Raw genomic sequence first — 20,740 nt, forward strand, 5'->3', positions numbered from 1 at the left:
TTTTCTTACTACCTACAGCCTCTAGGGGCTCAACTGCCTCTAGGTTAATACTTTGCTAAGGCCAAAGGCAAGCTTAGCTTGACCCCCAGGATACTGTAAGTCTACTTTAACATATAAAAATTCCTTTAGAAATTTCCTCTATCCCTAACCCCCCCCTCAAGATATGTGTTGGCCGTGATCCCCCAAGCATATGGCCCACTGATACACATCTGAAAGGTCTCATGACTAAGGTTTTATCAGACGATAATAAAAGACCTTTTCCCAACAATAGCTAGCCCCCTCAAGGTCCTGGAAACCTTGCTTCCAAAATTCCTTAGAGACTTAAGCTCTCCCTAACTTCCTTCCAGCTTGAGAGTTTATAATGGGCCACTCCTCATGACCCTGGTGCAGCTCTTTCTGCCCACAGGTCCTGTCCTCATGTTTTACTAAAATCACCTTTTTCCACTGAAGATTTCTCAAGAATTCTTTCTTGGCCATCGGCTTCGAAGCCTAACGTCTTTCCTACATCAGCCAGCACAGGGAAGACAGTGAGTGGACTGACATCTCAAAGACTGTCTCCAAAGTGCTGAAAATACTTCTGGGTGCATTTAAGGAGAATATGGGACAAAGGTCAGTGAGTACAGGCAGGTGGGCAGAAAAGGTCACGTCATTATTGTCTTGGGGTCCATCACGGTGGAGGGGAGGGGTTGCATCTTGCTGGTTCCAGGGCTAAAGGGGCTAATTTCCGTTCCTATCAGAGGATGCTTGGCCACAGGGTCTCGCCTGAGATAAGAGATAACCTGGAAAGAAGGACTTAATTAGGAAGTTCGAGGTCAAAATGGAGATGGTAAAGTCCTCTTTCAGAGTAGGTGGTAAGTTTTTGTTGGGAGGAAAACTCTTCCTGGAACAACTTGGGTCCTAGTTATCAGGCCCTGTAAATTAATTGACAACAGAGTAACAGGAGAAAAGTTTATTATGCATGCAGGAGTTTCCCTAGATAGAGTAACTCCCTCAACAGCTAGAGGTAAAAGTTTATATAACCTGCTTAATAAAGGGGAGAGGAAAAAAGGGGCTTAAGTTTCCAAATGCTGAAAGGTTCTGATAGGCTTGTTTAAACAGTTGGTTTTGGAGTGTCCCGAAGCCCAAGGCACCCCAGGCCAATCAGCTCCCAGACTGGGTTCTTGGGAGGGAGTAGATAGGAACTCCTAGGGCTCAGGTAAGAGAAGTTCTGGTAAGTTGTCTTCAATCTCTGCTGTAGTTCAGATATGTACACTTTGATGCCATCTTTAGACCATTTCTGGTATAAATAAGTCCCTCCATTATACAAGTGTGGAGTTAGGGGAGAGGTCATGACTAGGAATATCAGTTTAGAGCTCATCAGCTTATAAACAGCATTTAAAATCAAGGAAATGCATGTAGATAGAAAAGTTGTTCACGGTACACCAACATGCAAAGGAGACCATGAAGACAGAGGGAATAACCAGTGAAAGTGGCAAAGAGGGCATCCTGGAAGTGAAGGGAAATTGCGTTTCAAGGAGGAACATGGTAACATGCTGCTAACAGGTCAAGGTCATTGAGATTTGGTTCTTGGGTGACATGATCTGGAGGTCATGGTGCCCTTGATGAGAGTTTCAGTGGATGGCTGGAGGGGGTTCCAGAGTGAATGAGAGAAGACTGGAGACAGCAGTTACAAGTAACTGTCAAGGATTGTGCTAAAAAGAGAAGGAGAGAAAATACAGCTGGAAGAATAAGTGGAATCAAGAGAAAGTTCATAAGATCTTCAGGAGAAGGAACATACCCTGTTGGTATTCTGATGAAAGATCCAGCGGAGGTGGGAAAATTGACGGTTCAGGAATGAAAGACTGTTGCTGGCGCAGCATCCTTGAGTGTGTTAGAAGGGGGGGACTCCGGACCTTGAACAGGTGAAGAGGGGTGGGTCCTAGAGCCCCAGTGGAGGACTCGGCCTTTGCCGGGAGCAGGAAAGTGTGTGGACACAAGGCAGGGACATGGGGAGATCGGGTAGAAATTTACATGTGATTGCAACAGACACCCACTGGTGATTGAGAATTGGTAACTGAGAATGGGGACTCAGTCTGTTAAGGTGAAAAATTATTTTGTGTATCAATTCATTCTTCTTGGTCATTTTAAAATAATTTATCAGTCTGAACCAAGATTAAAAAAAAAAAACTGATGACTTTGGTTTTAAGCATAGGGAGTAAAGAGCAAAAGTAAAAATGTAAAAGTTTTGGGAGGACAAATGGAAAGCCATGGGATATAAATTTGGGTAAGAGATGTGAGTTCATCCAAGAGAGGAACGTCAGTTGAAGGTCTGATAAGTCGTGTAAAGAACAAGAGTGGCATTAGCCTGCAGTGTGGAGAACAGCCCAGGCTGGGCAGGGGGAGGTGTGGCATACAGAGAAATCTTAATTAAAAGAAAAAAAAATTGTAAGATAATTTGATCATGGGTGCCTAGGTGGCTCAGTTGTTTAAGTGACTGCGTTCAGCTCAGGTCATGATCCCGGACTCCCAGGATAGAGTCCCGAATCGGGCTCCCAGCTCCCCTGGGAGTCTGCTTCTCCCTCTGACCTTCTCATGCTCTCCCACCCCCCTCAAATAAATAAATAAAATCTTTTAAAAATAATAAATAAAAAATTTTAAAAAGATCATTTGATCATGATTTAAATTAGCCTGACCCTTTTAAGAAAAAGGTGGAAATAGTCACCTCCAAAAAGCCAAAGGGAGGTGTGATAAGCAGAGCCTCAAAAACATTCCCAATCATCACTGCCTCCTGACACGCACCCCCCACGCCCCTGGAGTGTGGGCGGGACCAATAGAATGCGGCCAGAAGAGTGACGGAGTATCACTTCTGAAATTAGAACCGCCTCACTCCTCTTTTTCCCTCCCTCTCTCTCTATCTCTCTCTCTCTCCATGTCTCTTTCATCTCTTCCTCTGGATGAAATAAGCTGTCATATCGGTTTTCCCTCATACTTCCACCACCCTAAATTCCAGCCATATCGCACTACTCATGTTCCTCAACACAAACTCAGCGAAATTGATCAAGATGTTACCATTTCATTTTAAGACTTTTAAAGAGAAATTTGATCAAGTCGAATGAATAGATTATAACAGATTTCATGATTATAACAAGATTAATTATATAAAGATTAGTTAATTACAAAGTTAGCAAGGTCCCTGGATACAAAGCTAGTTTACAAAAATCTATTTTTTTATGCCAGCAATAAACAAAAAGGAAATTAAACTTAAGTTTAAAGTTTAGGGGGACACCTGTGTGTCCATTTAGGGGGACACCTGTGTGGCTCAGTCAGTTAAGCATCTGCCTTCAGCTCAGGTCATGATCCCAGGGTCCTGGGATGGAGCCCTGTGTTGGGCTTCTTGCTCAGCGGGGAGTCTGCTGGGGATTCTCTCTCTCCCTTTCCCTCTGCCCTCACCCCAGCTCCTGCTCTCTCCCTCTCTCTTAAATAGATACATCTTTTTTTTTTTAAGTGAAATCATTTACCTTTTGAAAGCCATCAAATACCTAGTAAAGAATCTGATGAACAACAAATATGCAAGACCTATATACTGAATATTATAAAACAATATTGGGGGAAACTACAAGGAGACAAGTAAGTGGAGAGACTATCATTTTTATGACTTAAAAGACGCATAGACTCAACACAATGCCAATCAAAATCCCAGCAGGGTTTACGGATGTATGTGTGCATGTGTGTGCATATGTGTATGTGCATGTGTAAATTGACAAGTTGATTCTAAAATTACGTGCAACACAAAAAGCCAAGAGAGCCAAGGCAATCTTGAAGAATGAAGATGGAAGACAGCACTACTAGGTATCAAACCAAGATTTTTAAAGTGATGGTAATTAAGACCATGATACTGGCACAAACATGGACAAATAGGGCAATAGGGAGACAGAGTCCAGGAACAGACCCATACCTATATGGCTACCTGACTCATGACAGAGTGAACCCGGCGGTGCAGCAGGGAAAGGACAATCTTTCCAATAATCAGTACTAGATATCGTTTCGGGGAAAAAAATCTTGGCCTCTACCTCACACCAGATGGGTTACTGATCTAAATGTGTAAGAAAACATAGAGAAACATCTTTATGATCTTGGAGTAGGCAAAAAGTGCTTAAGCAAGACACAAAAAGTATTCAGTGGAAGGGGGGAAAATGATACTTTGAACTAAATTAAAATTAGGAACTTCTATTCAAGACACCACAAAACACTGAAAGGCAGGCCAAAGATTAGAAGAAACCCACCATACTCCCATCTGACAAAAGAACGGTCATCATATAAAGAGCTTCCACAAAACAACTTCTAAAAAAGCCAAAATATTAGGAAATGATCCAAAAAACACCAACACAACACTTTAAATGGGCACCCGAAAAGAGTAGATACACAGAATTCCAATAAACATATAAAAAGGTACTAAATTACACTAGTTACCCAAGAAATGCAAATAAAACTATAATATAATAAATACTACTACATACCTACTAGAATGGCTGAAACAAAAAAAATACAGTAGATATCGAGTGTTGAAAAGATGTGGAACGACCAAAATGCTTACTATCCTGCTAACTGGAGAGTTGGTTCACAAACTAGACCCTGTCCTCGGAGGGTAAGGAGAGACCAAAGAAAGAAGACCACGGGGCGCCTGGGTGACTCAGTGGGTTAAGCCTCTGCCTTCAGCTCAGGTCATGGTCCCAGGGTCCTGGGATTGAGGCCCGCATCGGGCTCTCCACTCAGCGGGGAGCCTGCTTCCTCCTATCCCAAGGTCCTGGGATCGAGCCCCGCATCTGCTCAGCAGGGAGCCTGCTTCCTCCTCTCTCTCTGCCTGCCTCTCTGCCTACTTGTGACCTCTGTCTGTCAAATAAATAAATAAAATCTTTAAAAAAAAAAGAAAGAAAGAAAGAAGCAGACCAGTCCTGATTGGTGGATGGCAAGTCTAATAATCAAGGGAATTTACATACAGGGCTCATCTTGAACCACAGATCTCTGCCTCCACTTGCCAGAATCTTAAAAGTTCATCTAGAGCCCTTCATGGGGTTCAGCACCTGTGTTGTCCAGATGGTGTTCATAACATCCTACTCTCTCAAGGCTGCGTCCTCAGAACAGCTCCCACTGCGGGAACGATGGGTGGAGCACCAATTCCAAGGGCGGGAGGGAGGGAGGAACCTCCCAACTGCCGGAGTCCAGCTTTCAAGTCAACCACATTCACGTCCTCTTGATTACCTCCTCCAAGAAGGAGTAAAAATTGGCATAACCACTTTGGAAGATGGAGAAGAGATGAACTTGAACAAATATTGAAGACTGAATGCCTAGTCGTTCTCCCAGGTATGGATCTAGCCGTACGTGTATATGGACATAGGTAGGAATGTGTGTATATTTACCAAAAGACACACACCCGAATGTTCTTAAGAGCACTAATACTAACGGCCACAAATTTGGAAACTATCCAAATGCCCATCAACAGCAGAATGAATAAATTGTGGTAAATTTACATAATGGAATGTCCTACAATGATGCAAATGAACAGTCTACAGCTACCTGCTATAACATGAATAAATCTGATCAACATAATATTGAGTAAACGAAATCAAACAAGAAAGAATATGTATCATGATTTTGTTTAAAGTTCCTTAACAGGCAAAACTTACCTATGATGTTAGAAATCAGAACAATTAGTTATCCTTGGCAAGGGTGGAGACCAAAGAGAACAGAATTTCTGTTCTGGGGTGCTGGTTAAACAAGTTCATTCCCCTTATGAAAACTCATTTAAACCATTTCTCTTTCAATGTTATACTTCAACAGTAAGTTGGGGGTGGGGGTGGGAAAAAAAAGATCAGGGAGAAGAGAAAGAACCAGCAAAGAAGACTGAAACAGACCAACCATGAAGAAGAAAGAAAACAAGAGTGTAATCCCCTGAAAGTCACTTGAAAATAGTTCATCAAGGACATCTGGATGGCTCAGTAGGTTGAGTGTCTGCCTTCTGCTTGGGTCATGATCTCAAGGTCCGAGGCTCCCTGCTCAATGGGGAGTCTGAGTCTCCCTCTGCCTCTTCCTCCTGCTCATGCTTACTCACACACCCTCTCTCTCTCTCTCACTCTCTCTCTCTCCCCCTCTCCAATGAATAAATTTAAAAATCTTTAAAAGAAAATAGTTCATCAAGAAAGAAGAGAGATATCCAGGATACTTAAAGAACTCTAACAACTCAACACCAAAAAGACAAATATTCCACTAGAAATGGATAAAGAATTTGAATAGACATTTCTGCAAAGAAGATCTGTGCATGGCTAATAAGCACGTGAAAAGCAGCTCACCATCATTAGTCATCAAGGAAATGCAAGTCAAAATCACACTGAGGAACCACTTCACGCCCTCTAGGACGGCTACAATCAAAAAGACAGACAATAGCAAGTGTTAGCAAGGATGTAGAGAAATTGGAAAACTCCTACTTTACAGGTGAAGAGTTAAATGGCATAGCCACCATGGAAACCAGGCTGGCAGTTATGGAGAATGATGGGCAGAGTCACCCTAAGAACCAGCAGTTCCACTCCTAGGAATATATCCAAGAGAAATGAAAACATAACAACACAAAAGCTTGTACGTGAACGTTCATAGCAGCAATATTCACAATATTGAATAGTGAAAATAAGCCAAAAGGTGAAGACAACCCAAATGTCCGTCAACTGACGAATGGATAAACAAAAGGCGATACATGCGTACAATCAAGAATTACCCGGCAACGAATAAGAATATGGTTTCAACACAAGCTACAACAAGGATGAAACTCCAGAACGTCATGGTAAGGGAAAGGAGCTAGACAGAAAAGGCCACCTATTGTGTGGTTCCAGTTCCGTGAGATGTCTAGAAGGTGTGAATCTAGAGACACACAGAGTACATCAGCCATTGCCTGGGGCTGGAGGGGAAGAAGGGAGGAAGGGGGCAGTGACCACTAAATCGTACAAGGTCTTTGGAGGGATGACAAAGATGTTCTAAAGTTAGATCATGGTGATGGTTGTACAACTCTGTAAACACACTAAAAACCACTGGATAGCACAGTTTAAAAGCAAGACTTTCAGAATATATAAATTCTATATAAATTGCTTTCTTTTTTAAAAAAGGAAGCAGTGATCACTCAGAGGAATGAAGCTAGGAGAACTTGTTTGGACATCTTTTCTACAAAAAGATCCTATTTCTAGAAAAATATTTGCTCATAAGGCAAGTTGAAGACCGCTTACTTAGGGATAAAATAAACCCTCCGTGCATTGAAAGAAGATGTCTGCAACATCGATGAAAGCCTCAGGAAAGGCAGTTGGAAAGGCAGTTGTTTGAAAATGAGGTCTTAGAGCCTAAAAGGCAACAAAACAGTATTTGTCTCACCATCAAATTTACAAGCAAAGCCCAGTACAATCTGTGAGATGAAAGTCTGTGCAGAGATATCTTTGCATAATTCAAGAATGTAAACTTTTTTTAAAGATTTTTTAAAGAATTTCATTTATTTATTTGACAGAGAGAGAGATCACAAGTAGGCAGAGAGGCAGGCAGAGAGAGAGGGGGAAGCAGGCTCCCTGCTGAGCAGAGAGCTCAATGCGGGGCTCCGTCCCAGGACCCTGGGATCATGACCTGAGCTGAAGGCAGAGGCTTAACCCACTGAGCCAACCAGACGCCCCCAAGAATATAAACTCTTATCACAAACTCTTTATCCTTCTTTTAGGTGGTTCAAATATCTCACTACCAGTTACACACTAGTTCAAATTCAATTCCAGATAATGTTCTACTTATTAACGACAGGGGACCTCTTACATTCGTCTCTATGGACTTCGCTGTACTTAATGCTGTGTCTTGTGTATGGGCTGTGCCTGGTAACGATCGACTGGATAAAGGACTTTATGAATTAGTGAATCAGCGAACAAAAGAATGAGTGAATGAGTTATATGAAATATTTTTTGTTCTAAAATCCCCTGAATCTATGCCTCCTTTACACAGATCTGACCCAGTAGCTAAAGAAATATAGAATCTTTTCTATGTGGTTTTCCCTAATTTTGTGGCATATTGTATCATCTTTTGGCTCTAAGAAATACTCAGGCAGTATGGAATTTTGTTTAGGGCTGTTCCCAAAGCCAAACACAAAAAAATCCTTAAAAGCAAAACCAAAAATCTCTGAGGTGTCCACAAAAGAAAATGCAGCGCCATCAAAAGAAATGAAATCTTGCCATTTGCGATGACGTGGATGGAACTAGAGGATATTATGCTGAGTGAAATAAGTCAATTGGAGAAAAACAATTATCGTATATGATCTCCCTGATGTGAGGAAGTTGAGAGGCAAAGTGGGGGGTTTGGGGGGCAGGGAAGGAAAAAATGAAACAAGATGGGATTGGGAGGGAGACAAACCATAAGAGACTCTTAATGTCACAAAACAAACTGAGGGTGGCCAGGTGGAGGGGGGGTAGGGAGAGGGGGGGTGGGGTTATGGACATTGGGGAGGGTATGTGCTATGGTGAGTGCTGTGAAGTGTGTAAACCTGGCGATTCACAGACCTGTACCCCTTGGGCTAATAATACATTATATGTCAACAAAAATTTAAAAATTTAAATTTTTTTTTTAAAAAGGGAAATGCAGGAAGCATTTTCATCACAACACCTGGAAAGATTAAGAGAGAGTGAGAGGGAGGCAGAGGCTGGTGAGGAAAAGAGAAGAGACTCCACCAAATGCAGACAACAGATCTGAACTCTTCCGTCTGGAGACATGAAGGTTGAGAAGTGAATCAGGAGTTCAAACTCTCTGAAAACACATGCAATCTGGATAGAGTGAATCCAGGTTTTGTTTTGTTTTGTTTTTCAATGAATCCCAAGATGTCTCCATTAAAAAGTACTGCTTGCATTCTCTACAATGTATATTGAAAACAATTAAGAATTACTTCATTTGGTAAGTAACAAGCTTTAAGGAACTCATTACCCCAAAATACAGTATAATTAGACAAACATAAAAGAGTTTATTTAAAATGTTAGCATAGGGGCGCCTGGGTGGCTCAGTGGGTTAAAGCCTCTGCCTTCGGCTCGGGTCATGATCCCAGGGTCCTGGGATCGAGCCCCGCATCGGGCTCTCTGCTCAGCGGGGAGCCTGCTTCCCCCTCTCTCTCTCTGCCTGCTTCTCTGCCTGCTTGTGATCTCTGTCAAATAAATAAAATCTTTAAAAAAAAAAAAAAAAAAAAAAAAAAAAAAAAAATAAAATGTTAGCATAAATGTTTAAACGTCTGAGCCATACATGATCATTTATTCATTCAAAAGACATTTACTTAATGCTTGCTTTGGTCCTTGCCTTGCTTGTACCAGATCAGGAATACAGAAGGGGTTGGCGGGGACAACACAGAGAAGTATTTCTCAAGAAAGCAAGAAGAGGGGCGCCTGGGTGGCTCAGTCGGTTAAGTGTTGGACTCTTGGTTTTGGCTCAGGTCATGATCTCAGGGTCGTGAGGTTGAGCTCCGCTCAGCACAGAGGCTGCTTTTCCCTCTCCCTCTGCTCCTCCTCCTCTCTCTCTCTCTCTCTCTCAAATAAATAAATTTTTAAAAATCTTAAAAAACTTGGACACCTGGGTGGCTCAGTCGGTTGGGCATCTGCCTTCGGCTCAGGGTGTGATCCCAGGGTCCCAAGTCCAGGCCGGTGCTCTCCTCATACTCGTGAAAGTCCACAGTGAGTCTGAGCGGAAAGGTTCTCTCTACCACCCTGTGTCCTCCCGCACCTGGGGACCAGTGGGCAGAGGGCTACCGCCCTTCGCTGGAAGAGGACACCAGGCTGGACAGACTTTGGTTTTAGACAAGTTGGTTTTAGACATGTAGCTTTGCAACTGCAAACAATTGCAGTGTTCTGACTGTTGGCTCAAGACTCAGTCCTACCATTAAAAGAAGAGCATGCTCCAATTCGATATTTTTAATGTAAGGAATGTTTCCAACTGCAGAAATTCATTTCTAACTTGAGGAGAAAATATTTTCCCACTGATGAAATTTATCGACGTGGTGTATAATCTTTGGGGAAGAAAAAAACCATAGCAGTGATGAAATGTCAGCCGGGAACCATATGTTTAAAAAGCAGCCGTTTTATGGGGCACCTGGGTGGCTCAGTCGGTTAAGCATCTGTTTTCCTTCCGGGTTATGAACTCAGGGTCCTGGGATCAAGCCCTGCGTGGGGCTCCCTGTTCGGTGGGGAGCCTGCTTCTCCCTCTGCCTGCTTGTCCCGCTGCCTGCTGTTCTACCTCTGTCAAATAAAGAAATAAAATCTAAAAAAAAAAAAAAAAAAAAAGAACATTGCACTGGAAATGGGCCTATAAGTCACTTTTTGAATACTTTCATACCATGATCATCCTAGAATAATCTTAAAAGAATGATCAATTACTCAATGTATGTTACAAACGCAAACGAAAGTAGCATATAACAGTCAACACACCCTGGCAGAAACTTCTCAGTAAAAAGACATTCACTTCCCCTATAAGGTTAGTATTTCTCAACAATCATATTATTTTGTAAACCAAGGTCCTTGTAACATAGGCTGGATTCTAGCAGAAAATGAGATTACTCAATTTTTTCCAAAGGTGTTAAGTCATTACTACTTTCAGACCACAATAATTATATGTACTTTAATAACTTTTTAAAAAAGAATCCACTCTAATGTCTATTCCAGATAACTGTTTTTGTATACCAAACGCCCCAGCCCACACTGCTTTGCAGTATAAACGAACCAATTTTATAGAATAGAATTCTATCCAGTAGCTTTCTGCCTCTCTCTCTCTGTATTGTAACATTTATGTGTGAATGTCAACATTCTTGTTTTAATTAACTGTCTTTTTTGCTTCGGATTATTAAAGAAATGAAAATTTCCCATAGCCTCTCTTCCAAAGAGAATGACTTTCACCATTTCGGTACATTTGCTTCCAGTCTTGAAAAGCAACTTTTTGATTTAATTTTTTTTACAGTTTTTTTAAGTCATCTCCGCACCCTATGTGGGGCTTGAACTCACAATCCCAAGATCAAGGGTCACCCCCTCTTCTGACTGAGCCAGCCAAGCGCCCTGATTTTATTTCTAAACGTTTTTTTCTTATTATAAAAGGAATACACACTCATTCAAGAAATCAGCCAAACGTTCCTGATAAACTTGTGTTTTTCAAAATACAACATTCATTGAAATACAAGAATCTGAGGAAATTGGACTCATTTCTGCTGGGAGTGTTAAGTGACCAGTCTCTGAGGAAGGCAGGTGGCAGTTTCTCTCATTAACAAATAAATGTGGGACCTCTGACCTAGAGACTCCATGCAGGAATCTCTCCCACAAAAATTCTTGTGCACACACATAAAGGTAAGGATAGTCACTGAAACACTGTTTATGATAGAAAAAAATGAGCAAACAGCTTAATATCCATCATTAAGGATAGAGTTAAATGAATGGTGATACAGCTTTTATATATATATGTTTATATATATTATAAATACTGTGCCACTATTGAATGAGATTAAGTGAATTAGATCAAGTTTATTTTAAAAGTTTTTGTATTAAAAACATGAAGTCAACCAACATACACTGATATTTAAGAATCTCCCAACCAGGGGCACCTGGGTGGCTCAGTGGGTTAAGCCACTGCCTTCGGCTCAGGTCATGGTCTCAGGGTCCTGGGATCGAGCCCCACGTCGGGCTCTCTGCTTAGCAGGGAGCCTGCTTCCTCCTCTCTCTCTCTCTGCCTGCCTCTCTGCCTACTTGTGATCTCTCTCTGTCAAATAAATAAATAAAATCTTTAAAAAAAAAAAAAAAAAAAGAATCTCCCAACGGGCTCCTGGGTGGCTCCGTCGGCTCTTGGTTTCAGCTCAGGCAATGATCTCACGGTCCTGGGATCCAGCCCCACATATCGGGCTCCCTGCTCAGCAGAGAGTCTGTCCCTTCCTCTTCCTCTCCCCCTCCCCCTGCTCTTGCTCTCTCACTCTCTTAAATAAATAAAATATTTTTTAAAAAAGAATGCATTCAGGGCACCCGGGTGGCTCAGTGGTTTAAAGCCTCTACCTTCCGCTCAGGTCATGATCTTAGGGTCCTCGGATCGAGCCTGCTTCCTCCTCTCTCTCAGCCTGCCTCTCTGCCTACCTGTGATCTCTGTCTGTCAAATAAATAAATAAATAAATAAAATCTTGAAAAAAAAAAAAAGAATGCATTCATGTATTACTTACATTGTTTTTAATTTTATTTATTTTTTTTACCAAATTTTTAAATTTTATTTATTTATTTTTGAGCCGAAGGCAGATGCTTAACTGACTGAGCCACCCAGGTGCCCCTGAGATTTTATTTTTATTTATTTATTTATTTTTTTTTTTTTAAGATTTTATTTTTAAAGAATCTCTGCACCCAGCAAGGAGCTCGAACTCACAGCCTCAAGATCAAGAGTTGCCGGCTCTTCCAACTAAGCCAACAGATGCCCTGTCTTATATGTACATACTTCAGAAAGTGAAACTATATGATTCACTTCTTCATTGTCAGAGATCTTATTAATTTAGTATTTTAAAATAGCATTTCTTAGATGATAATATATGATTATAAAACATTCAGATGATGTCAAAATATAATTAAGAAGATAGGGCACCTGGGTGGCTCAGTGGGTTAAAGCCTCTGCCTTCGGCTCAGGTCATGATCCCAGCATCCTGGGATCGAGCCCTGCATCTGGCTCTCTGCTCCATGCGGAGCCTGCTTCCTCCACTCTCTCTGCCTGCCTCTCTGCCTGCTTGTGATCTCTGTCTGTCAAATAAATGAAATCATTTAAAAAAAAATAAAAATCACCAGAGATAGCCTTTTGTACTTTTTTCTATTCATATATGTACGTATACAGATAAACATATATACGTATATGTATATAAATAATATTTTAAAACAAAATTGAGATCATACTGTATATATATCTTAAAACCTAATTGATTCTTCATTTAATATTTTATCATAACAGTATCGTGTGGTTAGAGTTTGAAAACACGATTTGTAAATTATAAAATAATTCAAGCGTACCAAAACATAGAAACTCACATGGTGAACACCCATGGACCCACCACCCAGCTGAAGAAATAAACATTACGGATTAATAAACCTCATTTGCACACTCCTCAACCCCACGTTCCCTTCTCTCCCTACAGATATAGCACGTTGGTTTAAATGTGGTGTTTGTGGTTCCCATATGAGTTTTAGACATTTTACATATAATATACATAGTAGGGGACAATACATAGCATAGCTTTGCCAAAAACATGACTTTTAATGCCTGATTAACATTCTATATTATAGACCTGCTATACTTATTCAACTTATCCCCTGTTAGCGGGCATTTTAGAATAAATAGCAGGGCACCTGGGTGGCTCAGTTCATTAAGCATCTGCCTTCGGCTCAGGTCATGATTTCAGGGTCCTGGAATCGAGCCCTGCATTGGGCTCCCTGCTCAGCAGAGAGTCTGCTTCTCCCTCTGCCTACCTCCCCCCACTCATGTTCTCTCTGTCAAAAGAATAAAGAAAATCTTTTAAAAAAAGATAGAACAAATTGCATTTTTACTTTCTTTTCTAGGTAAAGATTTTAAAGTTGCTACAAAAAAATGTAGTCTCCTTGGTAGAATTACGCTATTACAGTCACAAACTCCAGAGCCAAACCCACATTTCCCACGTCTTCTTTACTTGGCTCGGTTTTCAGAGAACTTATTTGCAAATCCACTGTGAAAAGAATATCGCAAGGCTGGTTGGCAAAAGAAGCCCTGGGCCAGGGCTGGGCCTTTGGTAGACCTGTTCTGGGACTCTTGCTTCTCCTGTACACACCACTGGTCTCGCAAGCTACACCCCGGACACGAACAGCACAGGCTGTCCCGTTACCGCCCTTTGTCAGATGGGGACAGCAGGCTTCTCTTTCCAACCTGGACTCTCCTTCGTAACGGGGTCATTCTCCACCTCCTGCTCTAATCTAACCATAATCTCCTTCGGTCTCTAGGTTTGGATTTCTCCAAATAAGTCAGGTATCTGTCCCCTGATGTGACATGTCATCAAAATGATAGTCACTTCCCGGAAGTCACTAAGTATATCAGTCACCAGGAAGTCCAACAAAATAACCATATGAGTCCTTGAATAAATACACCAGAATTTCTATGCTTTCAACCACCTAGCGGTCCACTTGGAGAAGGAACCATTTATTCCAGCCAGTGTCCAAATTCTCTTTGAAAACCTTTTAAAATGGCCTTCATGAACCCAGTCTCCTAAACGGTGACAAACCTTTTCCTCTGGACAGTAGGGTGGCGGAGCTGGTGTCGAAGGAAGTCGCCCTGTCCGCCAATGAGGGGACACCGGCAACCGTTGTGACATCAAGCCCCATGTTTGGTGTAGAGATTACTTAAAAATAAAATCTTTAAAAACTTAAATAAATAAAAATAATTTGAATCTCACACCTCCTAGGGGACTCGATCACCCTCCCCTTTCCATTAGTCATCCCCAAAGTACCCCCAAATCGTGCCATTCTTTTTTTTTTTTTTTTTTAGATTTTTTTATTTATTCATTTGAGAGAGAGAGAGAAATAGGAGAACACAAGCAGGGGAGAGACAGAGGGAGAAGCAGACTCCCCGCCGAGCTGGGAGCCCTATGCGGGGCACCATCCCAGGACCTGGAAATCACGACCTGAGCCCAAGGCAGACACTCTTACATCTGAGTCATCCAAGTGCCCCCAAATTAACCCATTCTTGTTGAAGAAGCAAAAATACATACTGGTTGAAGGAATAACTGTTGACTTGTGGGTCATGTGAAAACATTTTGGGGCTTAAAGGGTGTGCTTGACTATTTCCCGTTTATACCACAAGTATTTTTTTTTTAAGAACACCCTTTTTAAAGGAATTTGTATAGCTTAGAACAAACGAAAAGGACAACCACTCAAATGACTGTTGAAATCATTTCAAAGTCCAGAGACTCATTTTGTTCAGATCAATGAACAAAGGATGAGTTTGAAAATGGAACAGCAAAATCTGATCCAGAAAGAGGCTTTTTGAGGATCTGAATTCTGGAGACACTCTTCAAACGTTGCCCCGTGTGCTGAGCTAACACTGGGCTTCAGAAAAGTATGCAGAACATAATAGAGAATCAAGGAGACCAAAAATGGAAGTCTTTTAAGCACCAAAGGGACATGAAGACCGCCCGCACGCTCCTCAGCGGTCCACAGGGTAACAAGGGACACTGGGGCTAGCACCCGCCATTCAGGGAGGTAGCAGGTGACTGGGCACAAGACTTGAGGCTGCCAGGCCACTGTAAGCAAGGCTGGCCCCAGGCCACACTGGTTTGAGAAGCCAATGAGGCCAGTGACAATCACAGCCCCAGTAAACGAGAGAGCTCGGAGCGAGCATTGCAAAATTCACATTTGTTTTGTACAACGCATTCTTTTGCTAGCAATCAACCCAAATCCTCAGGATATAGTGCTCAGAAGCAATTTCAACAGGCAATTTGCTATATGACAACACACAAAAATGCAGTACAGATGCATAATTTGTTTTATTTCACAACATTATGTTTCATGATATCGGTTTGGCTGCTGCGGCTTCGCATGTCAGCCTGGGCTAGAACAAGGGCATGAGACGTGCAAGGAGCAGCCGTGTGTGTCCTGCTAAGCACGTGAGCACTAACAGAGCCTAACCAGGTTCAAGGGCTGGCCCTGGGAGCTGCGCTCTTAGCAGGTTATCTACCCCAGGACTCAACTTCCTTCTCTGTGAAATGGAAAGAATAAACAATTGCTACTTCATAAGGTTGTGGCGAAGACTTAAACAAAAGAATGTACATGAAGAATATGGCTATTGTTTTAGCTACTGTTGCTAGAAATACAGGTCATGGGCGCCTGGGTGGCTCAGTGGGTTAAGCATCTGTCTTCGGCTCAGGTCATGATCTCAGGGTCCTGGAATCGAGCCCCGCATCGGGCTCTCTGCTCAGCAGGGAGCCTGCTTCCCCCTCACTCCGCCTGCCTCTCTGCCTACTTGTGATCTCGCTCTCTCTGTCAAATAAATAAAATCTTAAAAAAAGAAAAAGAAATATGGGTCATTAGCACATTAGGGATCTTATAAATACAAGCTCTCAATAATCCCACAGTACAATGACAATAATAATGACGATAAAATCACGTTTCTTTCCACAGAAACACAAGGCTAGCACTGGAAAGGTGTATGACTAGGACAACGGGGGATGGTGATCTTTTCAAAAGCACTGTCGAGATCATTCTCGTCAGCATAGCCTAAATCATGTTCTGTACGAGCAACACTACCTCCCACACCAGGAGTGCTGGGCATCTCTGTTGCCTAAGATAATTCCTTTAATTCTCCGTCCTGTCCTGTCGGGTTCTAGGAACTGTGCAGAACAACATCAGAGGCTGTTCCTGCTACCAACTCCCTTCCCCTACAGGGCGGCATTGTTCCCCGGCTCTTCTCTGCCCTCTCCGGCTGCACACTTTGCCCCGTGACGATGCAGCCCGGCACTCACGTCCCCTTCCTACACCGTGGATGTTGGGTTTGGCCCTGTGACTCAGTTTGGCCGACGACATGTTTGTGGATGTGATACAAGCAAAGGCTTGCAGTGTGTATTTGGGCTCGCCTTCTAGCATCTGGCACTGTGTCATTGCCATGGGAAAAACATGTCCCAGCCAGCCCGCCAGTCCAAGAAATGTGGAGCAGACGCAGATCCAGCCTTGCACTTGGAGCCAAACCCAGTCAGGCGTAGGCTGGACCCACCAAGCTGCAGACACAGGAGGGGTAACATCATTGCTGTTTAAACCACTGAGTTTTGAAGGACTTTGTTACACAGCCAGAGCTAACTGATAAACTTCCAGTCCTTTCGCCTTTGGTGTGCTCTAGACAAAGCTTTAAAAAAAAAACAAAAATCCACAAAAACCCACAGATACAGATAGGGATGAAGTAATAGATGGGGTTGTATAAATAGCATAGAAATAAATACAGGGGACAAAATTTGCTAGAGGAGAATATGCTTTCTCCTTCCTCAAATTTTCTAAGTGAGTTACACGTCAAAATGGCTTTATTAGAGTACAAAGAACACGTGAAAAAACAAAAATCTAATCTTTAATGAATGGGTTAGTGTTTTATGTCAGGATGTAAGCAAATGGGATGAAACAGCACAAAAATTTATCAGGATAGTAATGTTTAGAGCAGAAAAGCACGTAAACTTAAAATTAATTAATTACATTAATTAACTATATCTCTTTGCCAATAATTATTTCTATTCATTGATTGAAGTATTAGTCACCAAAAATAAGGTAAAATCCACTAACCTTTTTTTAAAAAAGATTTTATTTATTTATTTGACAGAGAGAGAGAGAGAGATCACAAGTAGGCAGAGAGGCAGGCAGAAAGAGAAGAGGAAGCAGGCTCCGCATGGAGCAGAGATTCCGATGTGGTGCTCGATCCCACGACCCTGAGATCATGACCTGAGCCAAAGGCAGAGGCTTTAACCCACTGAGCCAGCCAGGTGCCCCTCTGCTAACCTTTTTATCAGAAACAATACTATTTGGTTCGGAGGACTACTAGTTTTCACTCCTCATTCTTCCCAAACATTTCCTACATGTATGTTTAGCATAATAATAGGGGTAGTGTCATCCAATGAAAACATCATCTAGATGCTTTGGGTACGTTCTGAATATACAGAATCAGTTGACTGTATTTGAAGCTGAAGAGATTATTCACTGTACCCACGAAAGTACATTTTGGCTGCAAGAAGCAGAAACCCTCCACTAAGCCATAAAAACATCTACCGTTTACCTAACAGGAAACTCAGAGACAGTTCCTATCGGGACGAGTCTGCCAGTTTAGCAAGGTCATTAAGAACTCAGTCTTTCTGCCCTTCCACTTTGCCCACCCCCCCCCCATGCATGTCACCTCATGGTTGCAAGATGGCTGCTACTGTTCCAAGTATCACACGCAAATTCCAGGCAGGATGAGGGAGCAGCCACAACTGAGTCCGCCACTACCGTCTCAAGAAAGCAAAAACTCCCTAGAAGTTTCCCTGAAGACTCCCCCTTGCATCTCATTGGCAAGAAATGGAACACGTGCCCCCAACACTACTCACTGAGAGGGAAACTGGGCAACTGATTATCTAGTGAGAGAGGATGAGATTGTCATGATCGGTTTTGAAACTTGATGAATCATCCTCTCAGGCTGGGCACACTGTCACTGTGAGCAAAATCTGGGTTCTGTTAGCAGAAAGAAGGGAGGAAATGGATCTGGGTAAACAGCAGTTGCACGTTGCCTTAGCTGCCCTCATGTACCTTGTCTTCTCAACCTGCTGGAGGCAGAAAAATAAATAAAACCTGGAAATGTGCTTTTACCCTTTTACCTTTTTTTTTTTCCCTAGCCTGGGCAACGTAAGGTGCTTTGGGCATCTGAGTAAGTAGCATAAAGTGCTCTACCCCCAAAATGTTCAAACACAACATCCCAGGGAGTGCCTAGAGTCCCTGAAACCCCTCCCTGGGTGACTAAGTTAAGAAATCCAATCAAGGTCAGCTCAGTCTTGTAAACACAGCCTGGTCCCCCACAGTCTACAGCTTCTAGGTTCTGCTCTGCTGTTTCAAGGATAGCTATGAGCAGGGTCTACTGCTTGCTGACTCTTAACTTTGTGGTATCACTCCGTATCTGAGTTTGCAGTGGAGGAAACTTAACATCTAAAAATAGCATAGCAAGAAAAATGAGATTGTCGTGGTTCGTTATGTCAAAAATGAAGAGACCAAAAGTTAAAACCTGAGTTCCCTATTTCAAAGCGTAGTCATTCCAGAATATCAGACACGGGAAACCACACGAGCCCGGCTCCCACTGCTGAGAATCTGTAATCCGAGACAATCTGGTGATAATCTCATTTGGGTCATCAAAGGGGAGGGCATGACGTTAAGTTATTAAATAATATGTGGTTGCTTTCAGACACGCAAACTCTTGTGAAAACGCAAAGTTCTGGAATCGGTTGTTAAGTCTTCACTCCCTGTTCCAACAAGTAAAACCAGGGGTTGCCAACGACCTCAATCACACCTGCTTCTCTGCAGAAACAGATTACCGGGAACGCTTTGATTGTGAAACAAGGACCGTGATTTGAAAGCACGGCTGGCAGAATTCGTGTCCTCACTCTGCCATCACACCTAGAAATACTGTTAGACAGATTCCTAGTGATAACAGAACGATGATTCAAAACTGATTCTTAGGCAGAGAAAAAAGTAGAGGAAAGGAAGAGGACAGAAAATTGGGGGGCACATGTAAATAAAATTCTTTTTTTCTGCCTAGATTAAAAGAGCTTGCTTTTCAATTTCATTTCCTTCTTTGCCAGTCCAGTAAAGCAGCATCATACACAACTTTATGCTTGCTTAAAAAAAAAAAAAAATCGGAGCTTCTGTTTCAACTTACCACATTTCCTCTCTACCAGCAGACGTTCTCCAGGACTCCTCCCCTCGGTCTCCGTGGGATCCTGTACTTTGCCTGAGTTTTGATTTTGTACGGACCTAGAATCATTCTGTACACGATTATGAAATATCCCCCATCGAGCTATGGCCCAGGGCAGATGGAGAAATTCGCTCGACGGAGGAAAGAGCCGTGTGAGCGGCCTTCCTCCCGGGCAGACAGCTGTCAATGTGATCTCAGCTCGAGCCACGGGACGGGACGGGGCATCAGCTCCTCCCCCAGGTCCACAGCTCAGCCCGAGGAGCCTTGGTTCCATCCAGGGAGGCTCTGGGCTCTGCTTGCAGCCCAGAGACTGTGAGATCCTATTTCCTCCCTGTCCGAGCCCGGTTATCTGAAGCAGATGCCTGTTGGAGACTGCCTTCAATCACAGCCTTACTTTGGCCCCTTATCGTTTAGCTTCTAGCTCGGCTTCAGCTCCCAAGGCTTATTGATGCTCACGAGGAACTCGGTTTGCCATCCCGACTTTCTCCTAAGCATAAATAACGCTTTGCAGGGTGGAGAAAGGTCTGGGCTCCGGGGGGGGGGGGGGGGGAATTTCTCCCCGAACATAACCGAAAGCACAGTGATTTCACATCCACTTTCTTTTCTTTTTTTTCTTTTTGCTCCGTCTGTGCTTTCTTTCCCTTCCCCCCTTCCTCTCTACAAATTTATAGCAGAAACCTGCCATTCTAGTAATTTAAAAGCTATTTTACTCTTGTATTAAAGATGTCCTGTATAACAGAGCTCGTAGTTCATTTCATGGAAATTTATTCCCGTACACATGAACCAACAATTTCAAAGACTCCAATGCATATAAAGTTAATAAACCCGAACACCGCCTGGTTACACAACCATGGTGAAACCTACAAATTGAAGCCGCTGTTGCAGCCCCGATATATTCACATTTTAAAACTCCATGGCCTTCCAAACCAAATAAATGTTTGCCCTCTGGTGAGCAGTCTTGGTGTGGGGCCAGGGGGCCCCAGGAGGGCAAGTTCAGCCATCCTTAGGACATTTAGGTTAAGACAAGAAGGTCTAGAGTTGGGGCCATGGAACTGTCCCGGTGATAGACCAGAGTAACCCAGGACCACTCAGGCTCTTGCCACAAAGAAAAGAGAGGGAGGAACCAGGAGCTATGGAGTGCCTGACACCTGCCAAGGGTTTTCTGCTCACTTTGCATACATCAATTCGTTTAATCTTTGGGTTTCGTACGTGAAGGAGGTAGGTTTTCCCCTTTTAAAGATGGGGAAACTGAGTTCTTTGAAAACTCCCTGGTCAGCAG

The 20,740-nt window shown here is 42.7% G+C and overlaps 1 protein-coding gene across 5 annotated transcripts in view; it reads right to left on the reverse strand.

Annotated features, from left to right (window-relative positions):
* The window catches only part of EZH2 (enhancer of zeste 2 polycomb repressive complex 2 subunit), an 87,072-nt gene extending 67,423 nt beyond the window's left edge, over positions 1–19,649 (reverse strand). For 2 of the 5 annotated variants that reach the window (XM_080818459.1, XM_080818454.1), the window contains exon 1: positions 19,426–19,528. The gene's annotated coding sequence lies outside the window, so the exon portion shown is untranslated. Of the gene's footprint in view, positions 1–19,425 lie in introns of all 5 variants that reach the window. The other 3 variants (XM_080818450.1, XM_080818456.1, XM_080818452.1) reach the window with 3 other exon arrangements.
* Positions 19,650–20,740: the final 1,091 nt, after the last annotated feature.

The sequence above is a fragment of the Martes martes genome (assembly GCF_963455335.1).
Source record: "Martes martes genome assembly, chromosome: 11".
NCBI classification, from domain to species: Eukaryota; Metazoa; Chordata; class Mammalia; order Carnivora; family Mustelidae; genus Martes; species Martes martes.